Source organism: Gopherus flavomarginatus, assembly GCF_025201925.1.
Source record: "Gopherus flavomarginatus isolate rGopFla2 chromosome 13 unlocalized genomic scaffold, rGopFla2.mat.asm SUPER_13_unloc_4, whole genome shotgun sequence".
Taxonomy (NCBI): Eukaryota; Metazoa; Chordata; order Testudines; family Testudinidae; genus Gopherus; species Gopherus flavomarginatus.
This window is the reverse complement of record NW_026114612.1, coordinates 677,625-697,647: the sequence shown is the minus strand read 5'-3', so window position 1 is coordinate 697,647 and position 20,023 is coordinate 677,625. Positions and strand designations below refer to the sequence as shown.

The 20,023-nt window shown below is 48.7% G+C and overlaps 2 non-coding genes across 2 annotated transcripts; both read right to left on the bottom strand.

Moving 5' to 3' along the window:
• Positions 1–4,016: 4,016 nt before the first annotated feature.
• Positions 4,017–4,090, bottom strand: TRNAT-UGU (transfer RNA threonine (anticodon UGU)). The gene has a single exon. It is a non-coding gene; the product is annotated as a tRNA-Thr (tRNA).
• Positions 4,091–10,892: 6,802 nt separating this feature from the next.
• TRNAC-GCA (transfer RNA cysteine (anticodon GCA)) lies at positions 10,893–10,964 on the bottom strand. Its single transcript has one exon. It is a non-coding gene; the product is annotated as a tRNA-Cys (tRNA).
• Between the last annotated feature and the right edge of the window lie 9,059 nt (positions 10,965–20,023).

The following is a 20,023-nucleotide window of genomic DNA, read 5'->3' as shown; positions in this document are numbered from 1 at the left end:
GCGCTTTTTGGCACCCCCAAATCTCAGCACCCTAGGCAACCGCCTAGTCCGCCTAAATGGTTGCACCGGCCCTGCTTCACTTATTACCTCCTCTCCAGAGTGCAGGTCAGAATCTACAATCCTTTCTCCCCCATCAGCCCCTGAGCCAGGATCCCTCAAGCAGAGCCTGGAGTCCTGCCCATCCTTGACTCCTGAGCCTGGAGGGAGAGGAGCAAGGAGCCATTTTTAGAGGGCTTTCCCCTTCCCTGGCTCTTGTCAAGCAGACAGCAAGCAGCAAAAGACCATAAGTCCGAAGTGCAGACAAAGGGATGTTTACTGGCGTTAGTTTCCAAGCAAGCAGATTCCAAAGCCCTTCACACCAGTCAGGCTTATCTCTATACACCAACAGAGTCTGTTCCCCTGTGTTCCCGTCCCAGCTCTGACACCACAGAGCGTTTACCCCACATCCCTACAGACAATTTTTTCCTGGGTGCTGGCTGGTGAGTCTTGCCCACATGCTCAAGGTTTAGCAGATCACCATATTTGGGGTCAGGAAGGAATTTTCCTCCAGGGCAGATTGGCAGAGACTCTGGGGGAGTTTCACCTTTCTCTGCAGCGTAGGGCACAGGTCACTTGCTGGAGGATTCTCTGCACCTTGAAGTCTTTAAACAACGAGTTGAGGACTTCAATAGCTCAGACATAGGTCAGGGGTTTGTTACAGGAGTGGGTGGGTGAGAGTCTGTGGCCTGCGTTGTGCAGGAGGTTGGACTAGACGATCATAATGATCCCTTCTGACCTTAAAGTCTATGAGTCTATGAGCTCTGACACTGCAGAGTGTTGACCCCATGTCCCCTTTCCCAGCTCCGACACTGCAGAGCCTTGCCTGAGTCCCTGTTCCCTATTCCCATCCCCCCATTAGCAATCATGATTCCAATTTCCCGCCAAGTGCCTGTTTGACCCCAGTTTATACAGTAATGTTCTCAGCGAGACCTTAACCAATCATTTTACTGAAATGTAATTAACCAATTCTAACCCATTGTAACAGAATTCTCTAACCAATTACATTCCACTCCCCTAATTAACTTACATCCAGCAAAACTAATTCTGCAGCAGACAGAAACAATTAGAGGACCAGACAGATTGCCAATAGAAAAGCGGGGGCCATAAAGATAAACCCTACAGAAATGACAGTTTCACAACCACAACCATTGAGAAGGGATTTCTTGCCAGACTGGATGCTCCCTTAAGATCTGTTTCTTTATCTGGTGGTGATGGGCACTATTGGGACAGGATCATCTTCTTAACAGCCCAACCCCACCTTAGTTCAGTGTGACGGGTTTGGGAGGTGAGGATGTGACCATTCACTTCCCAGCGTATAGCTGCCCCTGCTGCTTAGCCAAAGGCCTTAGCCTACTGTCAAGGTTTTTTCCCCATTCTGAACTTTAGGGTACAGATGTGGGGGACCTGCATGGACCCTTCTAAGCTTAATTACTAGCTTAGATCTGGTAACACTGCCACCATCCAGAAGTTAGTGTCTGGAACACTTTCTGTCCCCCCCAAAACATTCCCCTCCCTGGGCAGCCTTGAGAGGCTTCACCAATTCCCTGGTGGACACAGATCCAACCCCCTTGGATCTTAAAACAAGGAGAAATTAACCATCCTCCCTCCTTTCTCTCCACCAATCCCTGGTGAGTCCAGATCCAATCCCCTTGGATTTTAAAACAAGGAAAAATCAATCAGGTTCCTAAAAGAAAAAACTTTTAATTAAAGGAAGAAAGATAAAAATCATCTCTGTAAAATCAGGATGGAAAAAACTTTACAGGGTACTCAGATTTATATAGCCCAGAGGAAACCCTCTAGCCTTAGGTTCAAAGTTACAGCAAGCAGAGGTAAAATCCTCTCAGCAAACAAGGATCATTTACAAGTTGAGAAAACAAAAATAAGACTAACGCCTTGCCTGGCTAAGTCATGATGTCTTGTGGATAAGGGAGAAGCGGTGGATGTGATATACCTAGACTTTAGTAAGGCATTTGATACGGTCTCGCATGATATTCTTATAGATAAACTAGGAAAGTACAGTTTAGATGGGGCTACTATAAGGTGGGTGCATAACTGGCTCGATAACCATACTCAGAGAGTAGTTACTAATGGCTCCCAATCCTGCTGGAAAGGTATAACAAGTGGGGTTCCGCAGGGGTCTGTTTTGGGACCGGCTCTGTTCAATATCTTCATCAACGATTTAGATGTTGGCATAGAAAGTACACTTATTAAGTTTGCGGACGATACCAAACTGGGAGGGATTGCAACTGCTTTGGAGGACAGGGTCAAAATTCAAAATGATCTGGACAAATTGGAGAAATGGTCTGAGGTAAACAGGATGAAGTTCAATAAAGATAAATGCAAAGTGCTCCACTTAGGAAGGAATAATCAGTTTCACACATACAGAATGGGAAGAGACTGTCTAGGAAGGAGTATGGCAGAAAGAGATCTAGGGGTCATAGTGGACCACAAGCTTAATATGAGTCAACAGTGTGATACTGTTGCAAAAAAAAGCAAATGTGATTCTGGGATGTATTAACAGATATGTTGTAAACAAGACACGAGAAGTCATTCTTCCGCTTTACTGTGTGCTGGTTAGGCCTCAACTGGAGTATTGTGTCCAGTTCTGGGCACCACATTTCAAGAAAGATGTGGAGAAATTGGAGAGGGTCCAGAGAAGAGCAACAAGAATGATTAAAGGTTTTGAGAACATGACCTATGAAGGAAGGCTGAAGGAATTGGGTTTGTTTAGTTTGGAAAAGAGAAGACTGAGAGGGGACATGATAGCAGTTTTCAGGTATCTAAAAGGGTGTCATCAGGAGGAGGGAGAAAACTTGTTCACCTTAGCCTCCAATGATAGAACAAGAAGCAATGGGCTTAAACTGCAGCAAGGGAGAGTTAGGTTGGACATTAGGAAAAAGTTTCTAACTGTCAGGGTAGTTAAACACTGGAATAGATTGCCTAGGGAAGTTGTGGAATCTCCATCTCTGAAGACATTTAAGAGTAGGTTAGATAAATGTCTGTTATGGATGGTCTAGACAGTATTTGGTCCTGTCGTGAGGGCAGGGGACTGGACTCGATGACCTCTCGAGGTCCCTTCCAGTCCTAGAGTTTATGAGTCTATGTCTCTTCCCCTATTTCATAGTTTCTTCTAACTTGATAGGAAGCTCCTTTGCTACGATGTGAGTCAAGCAGTGTCCATTGTCTCTGTGCTATCTCAGAGAAGCCTGCATTGTACAAGGTTCCTGGGATAGTCCTTGGGAGTGTGGATACCTTCAATGGGCCAGTAGCGAGTCTGGCTCCTCCTTTGTCGCACCTGAAAGGCTGGTGGTGGGCATTTCTCAACCTCATGACATATCTCAGTAATGCACGCAAAGCAAAACGTCATAACTTCTCAACCAATGTGAACACACACACTCCAACAAGATATTAATGTTCAACAGATCAAGACTTTTGAAATGATACCTCACCAGGCAGACTTTGTACTAACCATGTCATCATTATATGAGAGTGGTGAATATGGGGCTTCCAGGTGCTGCTTTGAGCACAGCGTGCCACACCTGGGCTTCCATTGCAATGGGAACGTACCCTTAGAGTCCATCTCTCCTGGGATAAAGATGGCAGCATGGCTGGCCTGGGTCATCTGACTTGGACTCATGAACATAAAGCTCAGAGGCTAAAAACTGTGGTGCAGATATTTGTGTTCACACTGAAGCCTGGGTTCAGAAACCCTCACCCCTTGTGGGGCCTCAGAGGTTGGGCTCAAGCCCATATGTCTGCACTGTAATTTTATAGAGATTTGGAGGGAGTTTAGCAAGTGGATATGGTAAGACCACATTGAGGGGACTGGACCACTGACCTATCAGCTCTTAACACCCAAACTTTCAGCAACTCTATTATCAGTGCCTGTGAGTGTAGTTTAAACCATAGGTCCATCTAGCTCTGAATCTTGTTTTCTGATAGTAGCCACTACCAGGTGCCCTAAAAGTCACTCCCCAAGGCACTACTGGGAGTTGAACCCAGGATCTCCTGTTTACAAAACAGGTACTTTAACCAACTAAGCCATGGTGCCTGCTCTGGTTTAAAGCACTGTGTTTGGCCACAGCTGACTCTCTGCCAATCCCCACTGGGCCCTGACAAGTGTTGCTAGTGTTTGGCTTCTGTAAAGCAGTGGAGAAGGTGAAGTTTTGCTCCCAAGGTGTGTGTGTGATTCTTTGGACAGGTTTACACTACAAAATTAGGTTGGTCTAATTACATTACTTAGGCTGGCAATGCAGTTCTATCAACCTAATCCCAGTGTAGATAGTGGCTCAGCTGTTAGAACTTTCTGGAGCTATGAAAGGGGAGGGGCCCAGCCTCTGTAGCAGGAATGCAGGGCAGGAGAGTTCACGGAAGGCATTATGGGATACTGGTGGAGGCCAGTTATGGTGATATAATGACCAGCAGCATTTACACTGACAATTTGTCACTTTAAGTTTGCTGCAAAAAGCTCTTGGCCTCTTGTCGAGGTGATTTTATTTTGTCACCAAAACAGGGCAGTTTTGTCGCCAGACATGGGCATTGCAGCGTGTACACCAGCCACAAGCTGCCAACTGAGGGAGCCTTGTGTGTTTTTCACACATCTGAGCAATATAATTATGCTGAAATACCTTTGTAGTGCAGACCTGGCCAAAGATTCACACACACACAACTTGCAAGGAAAACCTCACCTGCTCCTCTGCTTTGCAGAATCCAAACACATGCAAAGCTTATCAGGCCCCGGTAGGGATGGCAGAGAGTCAGGGGTGAGCAGACACTGTACTCTAGCTGCAGGAAGGTACCATGGCTTAGCTGGTTAAAACCCATGTTTTGTAAATAGGAGATCCTGGGTTCAACTCCCAGTGATGCCTTGTTGAGTAATTCTCAAAGCACCTGGTATTGGCTACTGTCAAAGGACAAAACACAGAGCTAGAAGGACTTTTGGTCCAGCCTAGTATGGCTGTTGTCATGGTTTAAATTACACTCACAGGCATTGACAATAGAGTTACTGAAAGTTTGGGAGTTAAGAGCTGATAGGTCAGTGTTCCAAGCTCCTTGCAGATGACCCGAACCCTTTGGGACAGGGGCAGGTCTGGGCTCTCAGACCAAATGGCTCATTGTGGCTGCCAGAATCTGTGAGCAGCTCATTTAGTTTCCACCTAGGATTGAGTCCTCCTTCGTGCACTGTGTGTGAGAATGAAAATCCTAAACCGCCCTTTGAAATAATGAATGCAGCAGGACGTGTTATTGTCCCTTCCTCAAAGCAGACAGACCAATGGAGAAATGCCATTGAGTGCACGGTAATAATCCACTGCCATTTTACCTTTTTTGCTTGCTAAACTCACTCCCAGCCTTGTGGGGTCCAGAGCCCGGTATTCAGCCTGAGCCAAGATGTCTACACTGCAAATTTACCACCCCACAGCCCAAGCCCTGGGAGCCTCAGCTTGCATGGGACAGTCCTGGGTGTTTCATTGCAGTGTGGACATAGCTTAGCATTATGTCTACACTGCCATTAACACACCCAAGTCACTATTCTCAAACACTGGGTCAGCTGATTGCCGCTTGTGGGGCTTGTGCTGCAGGGTTATAAAATTACAGTGTAGACCCTTGGGCTTGAGCCCAGCCTCCGAGACCCCACGAGGGGTGAAGGTCTCTGAGTCTAGGCTCCAGTCTGAGCCCCAGGAATCCAAATCAGATTATCCAGGCCAGACAGGCCACAGGGATTTTGTCACAGTATAGATGCACTCTCAGGGTATGTCTACATTGCAACCTAAGCCCAGAGTTAGCAGAAGTCATGTCTGCAGCCCCAACACCTAAACATAAAAAGACCCATTCCCAAATAAGATGGGCAGTGTCCTTCCTCCTACGGTTTGTAAGTCCAGCATCCAAAAGTCCTTTAACGTGAGCCATCCCCTCTCTGCACCCTACTCACAGCTGTTGTCCTTAGTCAGTGAAAGCCCAGAGGTGCCTCTGTACAGTTCACCTACCATCCTGGGTGGAAAAGAGGGAAAATAAGAAGGCACCGTACTCACTGTGCTGTCTAGGGACTCACTCATCCCTCCACAGCCACTCTATCCTAAAGTTGGTCTAACATCTAAATTTTAGTATTAAGACCCAGCCCACTTGGCTTTGGAACCCCTGTCCACTGCATAGCAAGTGCTATTGAATTGAGAGTCAGTCCCTCAATCGGGGTCTGCCAAGTACAGTTGTGCTGCCCTCAATTCACACAACAAGGATAACAACCCTTTATTTCTCCTGCCCCAATAACAAGGAGACTGGGAATCCAACACCAGCCAAAAGTGATCATTTCGGCAAGCAATCCAACATATTTCCAACATACTGTAAAATCCACATGCAAACTCATACACGAAACCTTGCAAGAAAATCTTCCTGAGGGAGTCTGAAGCACCTGCTGCTGGAGGTAAGGAGGGAGCTGTGGGTTGGAATTGAGGGGCACTGGGAATAGGAGGGGGCTGTGGATTGGGACAGAGGAGAAGGGTAAAGAGGAGTAGGCTCTGGTTGGGAGTGAGGAGCAGTGTGCATAGGAGGGACTAAGGGTTGGGACTGAGGGGCACTGGGAAAAGAGGGGATATGGGTTTTGGCTGTAGAGCATCCTCGTTTGGGGATCCAGCAGTACAGGGGAAGGGAGCAGATGATTGTAATTCCTTAGGGATATTCTGTGTCTTTGTAAGTGTGTGTGCAGGGAAGGAACATTCTATATGCCCAGAGGCCTTTATTCTTCCAGGCTGCAAGGACAAAGGGGCTGTCAGGAAGTTGCCCCTTCAAACCCACACAGAAAAAGGCCCTTCTGAGGAAAGGGAAAATCCTGAAGAGAAAAAGGAACATCAAAGAGGACTCCAGAAAGACAGTCAAGAGCTTGGTGAGTAGTTTATCACCTGACTAGAGACTTGAACCCTCAGATTAAAAGTCTGAGGCTTTGCCAACTGAGCTAGCCAGGCTCACAGTAAACAAGGGCAACTTGGTGCAGAGGAAAAGCTAGTGAAGAAAACACGTGCAAGAAACAATAGGGGAAACCTGCTGCTCTCACTGGCCTGGTCAACACTACCAGTTTATATGGAATTTAGCAGCATTAAATCGCATTAACCCTGCACCCGTCCACACAACAAAGCCCTTTATATCGATATAAAGGGCTCTTAATACCGATATCTGTACTCCTCCTCGACAAGGGGAGTAGCCCTGAAATTTGTATTGCCATGTCGGATTAGAGTTAATGTGGCTGCAATTCGACCGTATTGGCCTCCGGGTACTATCCCGCAGTGCACCATTGTGACCACTCTGGACAGCAATCTGAACTTGGATGCACTGACCAGGTAGACAGGAAAAGTCCCATGAACTTTTGAATTTCATTTCCTGTTTGCCCATCATGGAGCGCCGATCAGCACAGGTGACCATGCAGTCCCAGAATCAAAAAAGAGCTCCAGCATGGACCGTATGGGAGATACTGAAGCTAAGGTTTTTTCTCAGCTCATTTCACCACCCTCTATCCTGCTGGGGTTGAGTTTATCGCAGGTGTTACCCAAAATTGGGCTAGCTAGTAAGTGTAGGGAGGACCAATGACCCACCAGAGTTTGGCAGAAAGCAGCACATTTATTATACTGACAGCTAAGCTCAAAAGAAGAAGGAGGGGAGTGTCACACTCACACTTGCATACTCACTCTCCCAGGACAGGCACAGCACTGAACACGTCAGGATTCTGCAAGGTAAGTGTCCCACAGCGCAGCTATGGATGGTACGATGAAGGTAAGTCTTCCTGAGGCACAGTGAAATACAACGCAGAGAACCACTGGCCAGGCGGTCCGGGCAAAGGGCATTCACTGGAGGTACAAGCTTGTGAGTGCTCTTGTGAGCATATGGCCCCTTCTCCTTTTAAGGACCTGCACCTAATGGTCTGCAGCTAGAGATGACTTGGCTGCATCTGGTTGGTCACACTCCACCTTGGGCAGTGTCCATGCTCTGGGTGTGTGAGTGCTGCCTAATTAAAGTCCCAGATACCTTGTCTACCTGGAAGCTCTTCTGCTCTTCAACCAGAACATTCATCCCACGAGCAGTCCAGGAGGGAGCGAGAGGGAAAAAGCCACTTCACAGGCATTCAGAGAGGGAGAGGAGACAAAAGTGGGAGCAGGGGAAGTATAAGAGACCTTTTGATCATAGAAATCACTGCTGCTCCTACAACAGCAGGGACAGGCCAGTAGGAGCTGGAAAAATTAAGCCCTCATGTTTCTGCCTGGTTTCAAACCAGAGACCTTCTACATGTTAGGCAAACATGATAACCACTACACTAGAGAAACTCTGTCACAGGATTTTGCCCCTCCCTTCATAAAAACATAAGAATGGCCATACTGGGTCAGACTAAAGGTCCATCCAACCCCACATCCTATCTGCCAACAGTGGCCAATGCCAGGTGCCCCAGAAGAACTGAACCTAACAGGTAATGACCAAGTGATCTGTCTCCTGCCATCCATCACCACCCTCTGACAAACAGAGGCCAGGGATCCCATTCCTTACCCATCCTGGCTAATACCCATTCATGGACTTAACCTCCATTAATTTATCTGCAAAAAGAAGGAAGAGTACTTGTGGCACCTTAGAAAATGAACAAATTTATTTGAGCATAAGCTTTCATGGGCTAAAACCCACTTCATTGGATGCATGCAGTGTAAAATACAGTAGGAAGGGATATATATATATACACACACAGAGAACATGAAAAAATGGGTTTTGCCATACACACTATAAACAGAGTGATCAGTTAAGGTGAACTACTATCAGCAGGAGAAAAAATCCGTTTTGCAGTGATAGGATGGTCCATTTCCAACAGTTGACAGGAAGATGTGAGTAACAGTAGGGGGCAAATAAACATGGGGAAATAGTTTTACTTTGTGTAATGACCCATCCACTCCCACTCTTTATTCAAGCCTAATTTAATGGTGTCCAGTTTGCAAATTAAATCCAATTCAGCTGTCTCTTGTTGGAGTCTGTTTTTGAAGTTTTTTTGTTGTAATATTGCGACTTTTAGATTTGTAATCGAGTGACCAGGGAAATTGAAATGTTCTCTGACTGGCTTTTGAATGTTATAATTCTTGACATCTGATTTGTGTCCATTTATTCTTTTATGCAGAGACTGTCTGCTCTGGCCAATGAAGGAAAGGGCTGGATTCAATGGTTCCTTCCAGTGCTAGGAGATAGGGTACATCCATTATCTTTTTTTTTTAATTACTGCACATCAGACCCAGGACTTCCACCCAGCAGTTCTTGGGGCTGTGGGACAGAACTGAGTTTCACTGGCAGCAGTGAGGGAGAATGGTTGGGACTGAGCTGTCTGGAGAATATTTTAATCCTTATTTAATTTTCAGAGGATTAAATCAATGCAGCTTCCACTTCTCCGTCTTTCCCAAGGAAATAACGTTTCTGTGTGAAGTACTCAAACCTTTTAACAATAAGAAGTGAAATGAAATGGCCACATGATGGCAACAGAATCTGATAAATTTGTTAGTCTCTAGGGTGCCACACCTACTCCTGTTCTTTTTGAGGAAACAGACTAACTCAGCTGCTCCTCTGAAACGTAAGAGATGAGAAGCCATGTTCTTGTTCAATGAGCATTGAAGCTGAAAAGGGAGATGTTTTCTCTTTGACTTCTAGGCCCCCACCTCTAATCCACTACACACCCCTTTCCTCCCACAGCCAGGAATAGAACCCCACAGTCATGCTAGCAGCACTCTCTGACCCTGCTCCCTGCGATGAAAGAGAAGCTCTGAGACCCCTGTGCTGTCCCATCACCTCCTTGCTTGAACTGCCCTTGAAACCCAATGGAGTTTCCTTGGGCAGTTTTGACACTCCCGGAAAGGGTGTACTTTTAGGAGCAGGTTCCAAATAGTGCAATTAACCAGCCAAAAGGGGCAGCAGATGTCAGTGTAGGAGCCATTGAAATAACTCTGCACTTACTAAGGCTACGTCCAGACTACCCGCCGTATCGGCGGGTTAAAATCGATTGCTCGGGGATCGATATATCGCGTCTCATCTAGACACGATATATCAATCCCCGAGCGCGCTTATATCGATTCCGGAACTCCATCAACCCCAACGGAGTTGTGGAATCGACAGGGAGAGCCACGAACATCGATCCTGCGCGGTGAGGACGGGTGAGTAATCCGATCTTAGATATTCGACTTCAGCTACGTTATTCACATAGCTGAAGTTGCGTATCTAAGATCGATTTCCCTCCATAGTGTGGACCAGCCCTTAGATGCAGACATAACAAGCTCTATGGCTGGTAAACTTACAGAGACTCTGCTCCTGCTCATGAACTAGCAGCCCATGACCTGTAAACAGCTGCCATTTGAATGCATCTGAAAGTTACAAGGAACAATGACCTGTGTTACAGGAAGGTTAACATTTGTTAGAGCCCCAATTGATACTGTGCGCACAAAGAGAGGTTTGAATGTGTCACAGGGAGTTTGGTAAATCTTGGTTATTTTATTTTTGTAACAGGCTCCTATCCATCTCCAGTAGAGTTTTCAGTCCCCATGGCAACTTATTTACCAAATGTAATAGAAACTAGTCCATTCCTCCCAAGTGGATGTGGTTCTTGTTCTTCTGCACATTGCAGCCCATGGAGGCCAAGGACCTGCAAATGTGTCTTCATTTAATTGATGAAAACAAACCTAGACACTTAGAGGATTGGAAGTGATTTCAGCTGGGGGACATGTTTGCTAGGTTTTTACACACTTGTACAGGAAAGCATTGAGTGTGTCTATTCATTTCAGGGACCCCTATTTAGTGGAGCTCCTGAACATACTGGAAACAGAATTATTTTTAATTGAAAGAGCAAGTTTGTAAAGGAGCACTTGGATTTGAACTAAGGACCACTTGATCTGCAGTCAAACACTCTACTACTGAGCTATACCCCCATGCCATTTACAAAGGCAAGTCAGTGATCTTAAGGATTTTGAAGGACAGGCTCTGCCTCAGACAGCTCCTTTTCTATTCCCAGACCACAGGGGTTTTAAAAATGGGGTTTGATTAAACTTTATATATACATGTAGACACCACAGCGTGCACATACACCAGCATAGCTTCCCCCAGTGACATAGCTACCACCTCTCAAGGAGATGGGTTAACTACACTGACAGGACAGCTCTCTCCCCTCCACTTAGAGCATCTTCATTATTTATAAATAGGTGAGAAATAACCTCCTGAATGGACAGGAACCAATTTATCAAATATTGCTGTGTCTGCATTCAATATGGGGAACTGGTCATATTGGGCTAGGTTAGTAGGAGCATTGCCAGCAGATGGAGAGAAGTGATTATTCCCCTCCATTCAGCACTGGTGAGGCCACATCTGGAGCACTGCATCCAGTTTTCGCGCCCCCCCCAATACAGAAACAAATTGGAGAGAGTCTAGGGGAGGGCAACAAAAATGATTAGGGGACAGAGGAGTTACAAGAAGAGGCTGAGGGCAGGGCCGCCCAGAGGGGTGGCAGGTGGGGCAATTTGCCCCAGGCCCTGCAGGGGCCCCTATGAGCATATAGTATTCTATAGTATTGCAACTTTTTTTTATGGAAGGGGCCTCGAAATTGTTTTGCTCCAGGCCCCCTGAATCCTGTGGGCAGCCCTGCCCAAACCAAGGTGCTGTCCCCCCACTCCACCCCCTTCACTCATTCTCCTCCCTCTGAGGCTCCACCTGTGCTCTGCCCTCACTCCCATTTGGCCACTGTCATAAGCAGTTTGTTAAGGGTTAATGTCTCTTGTACTTGTAAAGGGTTAACAAACAGTGACCTGCAACACCTGACCAGAGGACCAATCAGGAGACAAAATACTTTCAAATCTGGGTGGAGGGAAGTTTGGGTGTGAGTTCTTTGTTCTTGGGTTCTTCTCTCGGAGGGTCTGAGAGAGACCAGACATTACTACAGGCTCTCTAAGTTTCTTTTCATATAGTAAGTAAAAACAGGCAGTTTAGGTTTTTGATTGTTTTTACTCTATTTGCAATTGTGGATCTGGCTGGTTAACTTCTATATGTGTAGTTGCTGGGAATATTCTGATTTGTATTGGTACTGGGGGGAAAGCCTCTTTCTGGTGTCTGTAAGCTATAGGACCCTGTAATATTTACATCTTGAAGTTACAGAGATAATTCTTTACTTTTTCCTTCCTTTTATTAAAAGATTTCTTTTTTTTTTTTGAGAACCTGATTGATTTTTTCTTCTTTGTTTCCCTTGTGTTATTCCAGGGGATTGGGATACTCACAAGGACGGGGGTGGGGGAAAGATAGAATCTCTCTTTGTTTTCCTTGAATCTGTTTGCCTCTTGGTGGAAGGGAAGGGAGATGCTTCTCTATATGGTGATTTAGAGGTTAGATCAGTATCTCTCAGGATAGCCCAGGGAGGGAAGTTCTGGGAGAGAGAAAGGTGGGGGAATGGTTTATTTCTCCTTGTTTTAAGAACCCAAGAGATCTGGGTTCTTGGGGTCCCCAGGGAAGGTTGGGGAGGTCAGAGTGCCCCAAAACACTATATTTTTGGGTGGTGGCAGTGCTATCAGACCTAAGCTGGTAATTAAGCTTAGAGGATTCAGGTGCTAGTATCTCATTTTCTGAACTCTAAGGTTCAGATCTGAGAAGGAATGCTATGATAGCCACTTCCCACACCTGCTCTTCCTCTTTGGCTGAGGCCTGCTGGTCCACCTTTCGCTCACTCCTCTCCTCCCCCAAGGCCTCCTCGAGCCTCTCCACCCTCTACCCCAAGGTCTGCCTGTTGCCCACACCTCTCTGCCCCCTCCCCTGAGACTCACCCTACCCACTCCTCTCTGCCCCTCCCCCGAGACTCACCTTGCCAACCACCCACACATCTCTGCCCCTCCCCTGAGACCTGCCCTGCCTACTGCTCGTACCTCTCTGCCCCCTCCCCTGAGACCCACCCTGCCCATTGCTCACACCTCTCTGCCCCCTCCCCTAAGACTAGCCCTGCCCACCACTTGCACCTCTCTGACCCTCCCGAGACCTGCCCTGTCCACTGCTTGTACCTCTCTGCCCCCTCCCCTAAGACTAGCCCTGCCCACCACTTGCACCTCTCTGCCCCTCCCCTGAGACCTGCCCTGCCTACTGCTCGTACCTCTCTGCCCCCTCCCGAGACCCACCCTGCCCATTGCTCACACCTCTCTGTCCCCTCCCCTAAGACTAGCCCTGTCCACCACTTGCACCTCTCTGACCCCTCCCCTGAGACCTGCCCTGTCCACTGCTTGTACCTCTCTGACCCCTCCCCTGAGACCTGCCCTGCCCACTGCTTATACCTCTCTGACCCCTCCCATGAGACCCACCCTGGCCATCGCTCACACCTCTCTGCCCCCTCCCCTGAGACCCACCCTGCCCATCACTCACACCTCTCTGCCCCCTCCCCTAAGACTAGCCCAGCCCACCACTTGCACCTCTCTGACCCTCCCCTGAGACCTGCCCTGCCCACTGCTTGTACCTCTCTGACCCCTCCCCTGAGGCTGGCCCTGCCCACCACCCACATCTCTCTGCCCCCTCCCCTGGCCTGACCTGCCCTGCCCACCGCCCACACCTCTCTGCCCCTCCCCTGAGACCCACCCTGTCCACCTCTTTCTTTGGTCATCTGTTGTTATTCCTTGAAACATCAAGGATGGAATAAAAAGCTGAGTTTACTCCAGGGTGAAGAAAGAAAGGAGCCACCAACCCCCTGGCAAAGCCCTGGGGATATGGCGGGAAGGGGACTGTCTGAATGATCAAGTCAGGAAATGGACAAGCTACAGCAACGTCATTAACCATGAACACACTCTCCTCACGCTCCAGCCAGAAGGGAAAGGAGCAGGAATTCTTGCTGTTCAGCCATGGACACACTTACACAACGGCACAGCAGTGTGTGTGTTGTGGAAACTGATCTGAGGAAACAACTGGAATTGATCACTCAGTGAGAGCAGAACTAGAGTGCAGTGCGAGCTACATATCAAGCAAGTGGTTAAGGCAATGGACTAGAAATCCATCGTGGTCTCCCTGTGCAGATTCAAGTCCTGCCAACTACAGAGGAAGTTGTGGTCCTTCAATTTCAATGGAGCTGGGTCTTGTCTCACTCTCAAGCTATATCTACATGAAAGAGTAATGTGGCTTTAGTTAAAGTGTTTTAATTGAACAGCTGTTGCATGTCCATCCTGTGTCACCAGAGCACATCCATGCTAGCATCTCTTGGATGGCCACAGAGAGTAGTGCATTGTGGTAGCTATCCCACTGTGCAACGGGCTGCAGGGTGCTTTGGGAAGGGTTTGCAATGCCTCACGGGCTGGTACAGTATCACATGATACAGTTTTCTATCCCATTGTTCCATGGGCATCCTACTAGATTGCCAGCTGCTTTTCAACTGCAATGTGCGTGGTGGGGTAGAGAGCATGTGTGTGTTGCAGAAAAGTGAGTGTGTCGGCACACTGTCTCTAAGTTCAGACAGCTGCTGGAAGCAACAAGTCCTGAGGCAGGGGACAGCCCCGACATCAGCCCCCCTTCTCTCACTGGCTCAGCTCTGCACAGCACAGCACTCCATGTCACACACACACACATACACGTACACACTGCTGCCTGCTTAGCTCTGTATCAGGGGTGCTGGAACAGGAGGGTTAGAGGGCCATGGCCCCACCACTCTTTACTGGCTGTTAGGACAAATGATGTTGGGGGGAAGGGTGCAGTCTTGGGGAAGAGGCGTTCTGTGCGTGTGGCCTCGAGGGGAGAGGTACTGTGAGTGGGAGTCCTTAAGGAAGGGGTGTCATGGGGGTGCCACAGTTCAGATAACAGTGCCCCCCCACTGTAAGGAAGCTTCTGCTGCCCCTGCTCTGTGTTCGCAGAGCGGGAGAGAGCAGCATCCACGGCAGTGATTTGCTCCCTGGGGCTCTGGCAGGGGGGCTTGGGAGGTGATTTAAAGGTCCCGGGGCTCCGACCGCAGCAGGGAGCCATGGACCCTTTAAATCACCAGCCTGGGGAAGACGGGCCGGGCTGGCACAGCGTACTGGCTCTTGCCAGTACCCTATACCGTAACATACCGGCTTACTTTCACCTCCGGAAGGTCCTCACGTGGGTCAATAACTGGTTAAAAGATAGGAAACAAAGGGTAGGACTAAATGGTCAGTTTTCAGGATGGAAACAGGTATCTGGTGGTGTCTCTACTGGGACCAGGACTAGTCAACATATTAATAAATGATCTGCTGAGCAGCAAGGTGACAAAATTTGCAGATGATCCAAAACTACTGGCTTGCTTCCTAGAACGAACGCTCCTTGAGTGAGGTGATCCACAGGGAGTAGCTCAAACCTCCAAAGTGCCTGGCCAGGGGCAGGACATTAGCACAGCAACGGAGGGGTGTGGCAGTGACATCACAAAAGCCTTTTGCAGGACCTCGGACTATTGGTCAAAGGTGGGAGGGAGGTGGTGACCTCACAAAGACATGCTGACATCAGCCAGGCAGGACAGGAGCAAGAGGTCAGGGAAACCTCAAAGACCTCTGTGGCTTTGCTTCAGCAAGTCTCCTTCTCCAGGTCTCTCTTTGAGGACTGAGAGAGTATTCGGGTTCACGTACGTGAGCACCAGGAGGAACCTCTTTCAAGTTTTCTCCTTCCCTTTGCCTGATTTTACTAGAAAACAGGCATCCCTGTTTAGAAGGTAAGAGCCTCCTCGAGGTTTGAAACCTGTTCAGTCTGATACATTTGGTGACAGTTGAATTCTAGGCATGGAAAACACGAGCTTAAGGAGGCTGAATTTTATTCTACACCTGAGATTTTGTCCTTTAGAATCACTGGGGACATTAGGGTTTGTCCTTTTTGTTTCACCTTTTCCTCCATCCATCCCTTCCTCCTTTCTCTTTGTCTCTTGCTTCTTTTGTCCTTTCACCTGTTCCCCTCCCAACACCAAGAGTGAGGTGTTTGTGTGTGTGTGTGCGTGCGTGTGTGCGTGTGTGTGTTGTGGGGGAGTGCTCTGTAGCTCCCACTCTGGGAGGTCCACCCAAAAATGTGAGGCTGAGATAGTGCTCGGGCAGTGATCCCCACCAGTGACCTGAGAAATCCTTTGGGCTCTCTGGTGAGAACCCTCAGCCTCCCTTCCTCAGTCTCTACCCTGATTGGCTGAGCAGGGGGTTATTGACAAGGAGGAGACTCAGGTCCTTTTTCTTCTCTTTTAAGACCAAGTAAATAAGTCATAACCAGTCATACGTTTGAAGAATTTTGCTGCTTCTCTGCATTAATGGTCTCTGAGCAGTTCGCGATTCTCTCTAACATTGCAGTTCTCCTCAAATACTTGCTGAATAATTACTGTGCACTGTTGTTGGTCTTGAGCTCTTGTGAGAGCACTTTACTCAGGTCATTCCATGTATGAAATTCAAGATCTGATGGTTAGTTTCAAAATCAGGGCTCTTGAGTCCTTTTCCCTACTCTGCCACTGACTGGCTGTGTGACCTAAGACAAGTCGATTCTCCTTTCTCAGCCTTAGCTTCTCCATCTTTCAAGTAGGGATAATAATGATCCGGTCTTACCTACCTCAACACACACACTGTCTCTCCCCACACACAAACAGTCTCCACACTGCAGTTGAAAGGCAGCTGGCAATCTAGTAGGATGCCCGTGGAACAATGGGGTAGAGAAACCTGCATCACTGAAAGTGCAGCCATGAAGACACCACACACCAGCCTTTCCTAGCTGGCAAAAATCAAACCTCCACAGAAAGACCCCTAGGGTGTCATACCCCAGCTCCCTAAGCCCTCAGCCACAACCACTTAACACAGGGGCCTTTCTACACTCTGGTTCTGTTCTCAGTGAAGGATCATTTCCAACTGTTTGCTCAGACCAGCTTCCCCAGCACACTCACTGCTGTGCAGCTCTGTACATGTGGCCATGGCTGAACAGCAAGAAATCCTGCCCATTTCCCTACTGGCTGGATCATGGTTAGAGTGTGTTTGTGGTTAATGATGTCACTGTAGATTGTTCGTTTCCTGTTTTGGGCATTCAGACAGTCCCTTCCCCAACATATCTCCAGCACATCAGTCCCTGGCTGGGTCTCCTAGATGGAATTTATCACACGACACTCCCTGCTCCCCAGAACCCCACGGGGAGAATCTAGAGAAGGGGGAGTCATTTCTCCCCTGCACTCCCAGAAGAGCTGCTAGGACTCCTTCTTGCCAGCTACTCACCCCTGGATTCCTCCTCAGCTCCTGGGATCTTTCTGCTCCAAAGGCTCCAGAGGCCTGGGGTAGGGAGGGCGTCACTGCACAGTCTGAAACACAAGGGAGGTTTCTGGAATTGAAGGAAGGAGCAGAAAATGGAGACAAAAGAAACAGAGAGGAAATGCCTCATCTCTCTCCCCTCCCCCTCCCAGCAAGAAATGTTATCAAGGATCAGCGATAGGGGAAATGGTGCCCTGGGCAAAACTTGTACTTTAGCACTTCCCCATCGCCCCTGGATGATCCCCCTCCCCCTTTCCCCCCAGCTCCTGTACTCCCAACCCTTGAACCTCCTTCACCCCTATCTCCTGCCCCCTCCTGTGCCCTAACCCCTACACTGTGTCCCCTTTGCCCTTAAGTCCCACACTCCCCTCTTGTGCCACCAGCTACTGCCCCTCTGCTGCATCCCCTACAACCCTAACCCCTGCACCCCCTCCTGCACCCATGTGGGGACAGTGACCTGTGTGCACGGAGCAGCTCGTGTTGCTGCCCGCTCCTCCCTGGAAGGCTGCTCCTCCGGGCACCCCTAGGAGCTCTAGGGGTGGGGTGCGGGAGCAAGAAGCAACATCACTTGAGTTCCCTGCATCCGGGTCACTTTCCTCAGCCAGGCTGCATAAGGAGAAGGCAGAGAGCAGCAGTTTCTGATGCTCCCCTCACAGCACAGCCCAGGTGGGGAAAGTGACCAGGACGCATGGAGCACATAGTGTTGCTCCTCTCTCCCCCCAACCCCCTATGGGGCCATGGAGGAGCACTGGGGCAGGGGAGAGCAGTGAGCACCTTAGCACTGCCACACGGTGCCCTTTGACCCCCTGGAGCCCTGGGCAGCTGCCGGGGGGCCCCACCCCTAAGGCCAGCCAGGCTCCCCAGCACAAACAAGAACACAGAGAGACTGGCCACACACTGAGCAGCGGTAGCCTGGGCAGCACATAATGGAGGCTCGGGGGGGCTCAGCCTCCCCAAACCTTGTGTCACCAAGGGGCAGTGGAGCCCATGACTAGGGGCCCTGGAGAAATTAGGTCCCCCTGGAAAAGTCTCCCCCATGTCAGCCCCAGGGCTGGAGGAGCTCTCACTCCGTGCTATGGCCCAGGGGCTGCAGCAGGGGCACAGAGCTTCTCTGGTCTTGGGAACACAGCGGGGCAGGGGTAAAGGAGTGACAGGGTGGGGCTAGTGGGGGAAGGGGTGGAACAGAGGTGACATAGTGGATGGGGCCATGGGTGGAAGGTGTGGCAGGGGGCAGAGCCACAGACAAAAGTGAGGGGGCCTATTTCCAGTGCTGGGGCCCCTGCACTTGTTCTCCCTTTCCCTGGGCTTTGGCATCACTAGCCCCTGCTTAACGTGTAGGGTTCAGTGGTCCCCAAAATGTGGGGCATGACTCCTAGGGGAACAGAGAGGAAGATTCATAGGGGCACCTCAGGGGCTGAGTCAGCCCCCATGGAGGGAGCTCCAGTCAGCCCGACTCTGTCCCAGCTCTTTTCCAACCCCACCCTCAGCTAGGGCCCTTGACTGGCAGCTCGGCCTCGACCCCCTTACCCCTGTCTGCACCCCTTTCTTCAGCAAGCAACACCCCACTCCCAGCCCCAGTTTTCAACTGTGGCTCCAAGGGCCCACAGCCATGGATAAGAGGGCACAGTGTGAAATGTTTGGGGACCACTTCTTTAGGGTGACGTTCTGAATCACTTCTATGCAGTTCAATAAAAGCTATTCCTCACCTATCAGGACCGACTAAGTATGTTCTGCTGCCCTTCACTCATGCAGGAAGGATAATAACATTTCATACCAGTCAGTGCTAAAGTGATTTGTAACCCGCAACCAGCTAAAACTGGTCATTTTGGGGAAGCGGTCCCATGAGGCTGCATACCTAGGCAGAGTAGGCGTGTCTATGCAAACACGATCTGTTCCTGAAGCCTTTCCCACAGCTGGTCAGTAGGTGTGAGGAGGGAGCTAATTCAGCCCCACCTTCCGCTTAGTATTTAAAAACATCTTAGTGTCCCTGTCTCTGCTGGACTCAGATTTCTCATCCTGTCCATTTCTTGCCATCTCAGATGAGGTGGCTGAGTGGTTAAGGTGATGCACTGCTAATCTATTGTGCTCTGCTTGCATGGGTTCAAATCCCATCTTCATCAGATACATTCAGTCTTCCCTCTTCCTTTCTAGATAGCCATCTCCCCCTTTGGTACAATGACAGACAAAACAATGTTGCTTCCTGCAGACAAAAACCTGCTCAGGAACCCCCTTGCTTTAAATAAAATGTCTGAATCTCAGATTTCTAAAAATAAAGTTCTCAAGCCCTGTATGTCTTAGCTTTTATATGAGGTTTATGAGGTTTTCAATGAGATTATGAGGTAACAGCCTCATAATCTCCCCCAAACACCCTGAGACCTCCCCAAATTATTAAAATACCCCAGTTCTCAGCAAGGCCATGACAGTGACCCACAGCTAGAGTGTCTAGGCTAAGCTGTTCTGAAGGAGGCAACTCAAACATTTTCTCCCTGCTTCCCTTTGCAAGGTCTGACTGGGAAAACAAAATTCCCCAAACTGAAGATTTTCAGCTGAAAAACCAGTACTAGCTATTTTGGGACTTTGGTTTGAATGTATTATTATTATTATCTTCTGATTTATGAATCAGTTTTGTCATCCAGGTGTGTTTCCAGCTGTTGATTTGTAGGGGAGAGATGCCAAGTCATGATGTCTCTTCCCCTCTTTCATAGTTTCTTCCAACTTTCTAGAAAGCTCCTTTGCTATGACGTGAGTCAAGCAGTGTCCATTGTTGT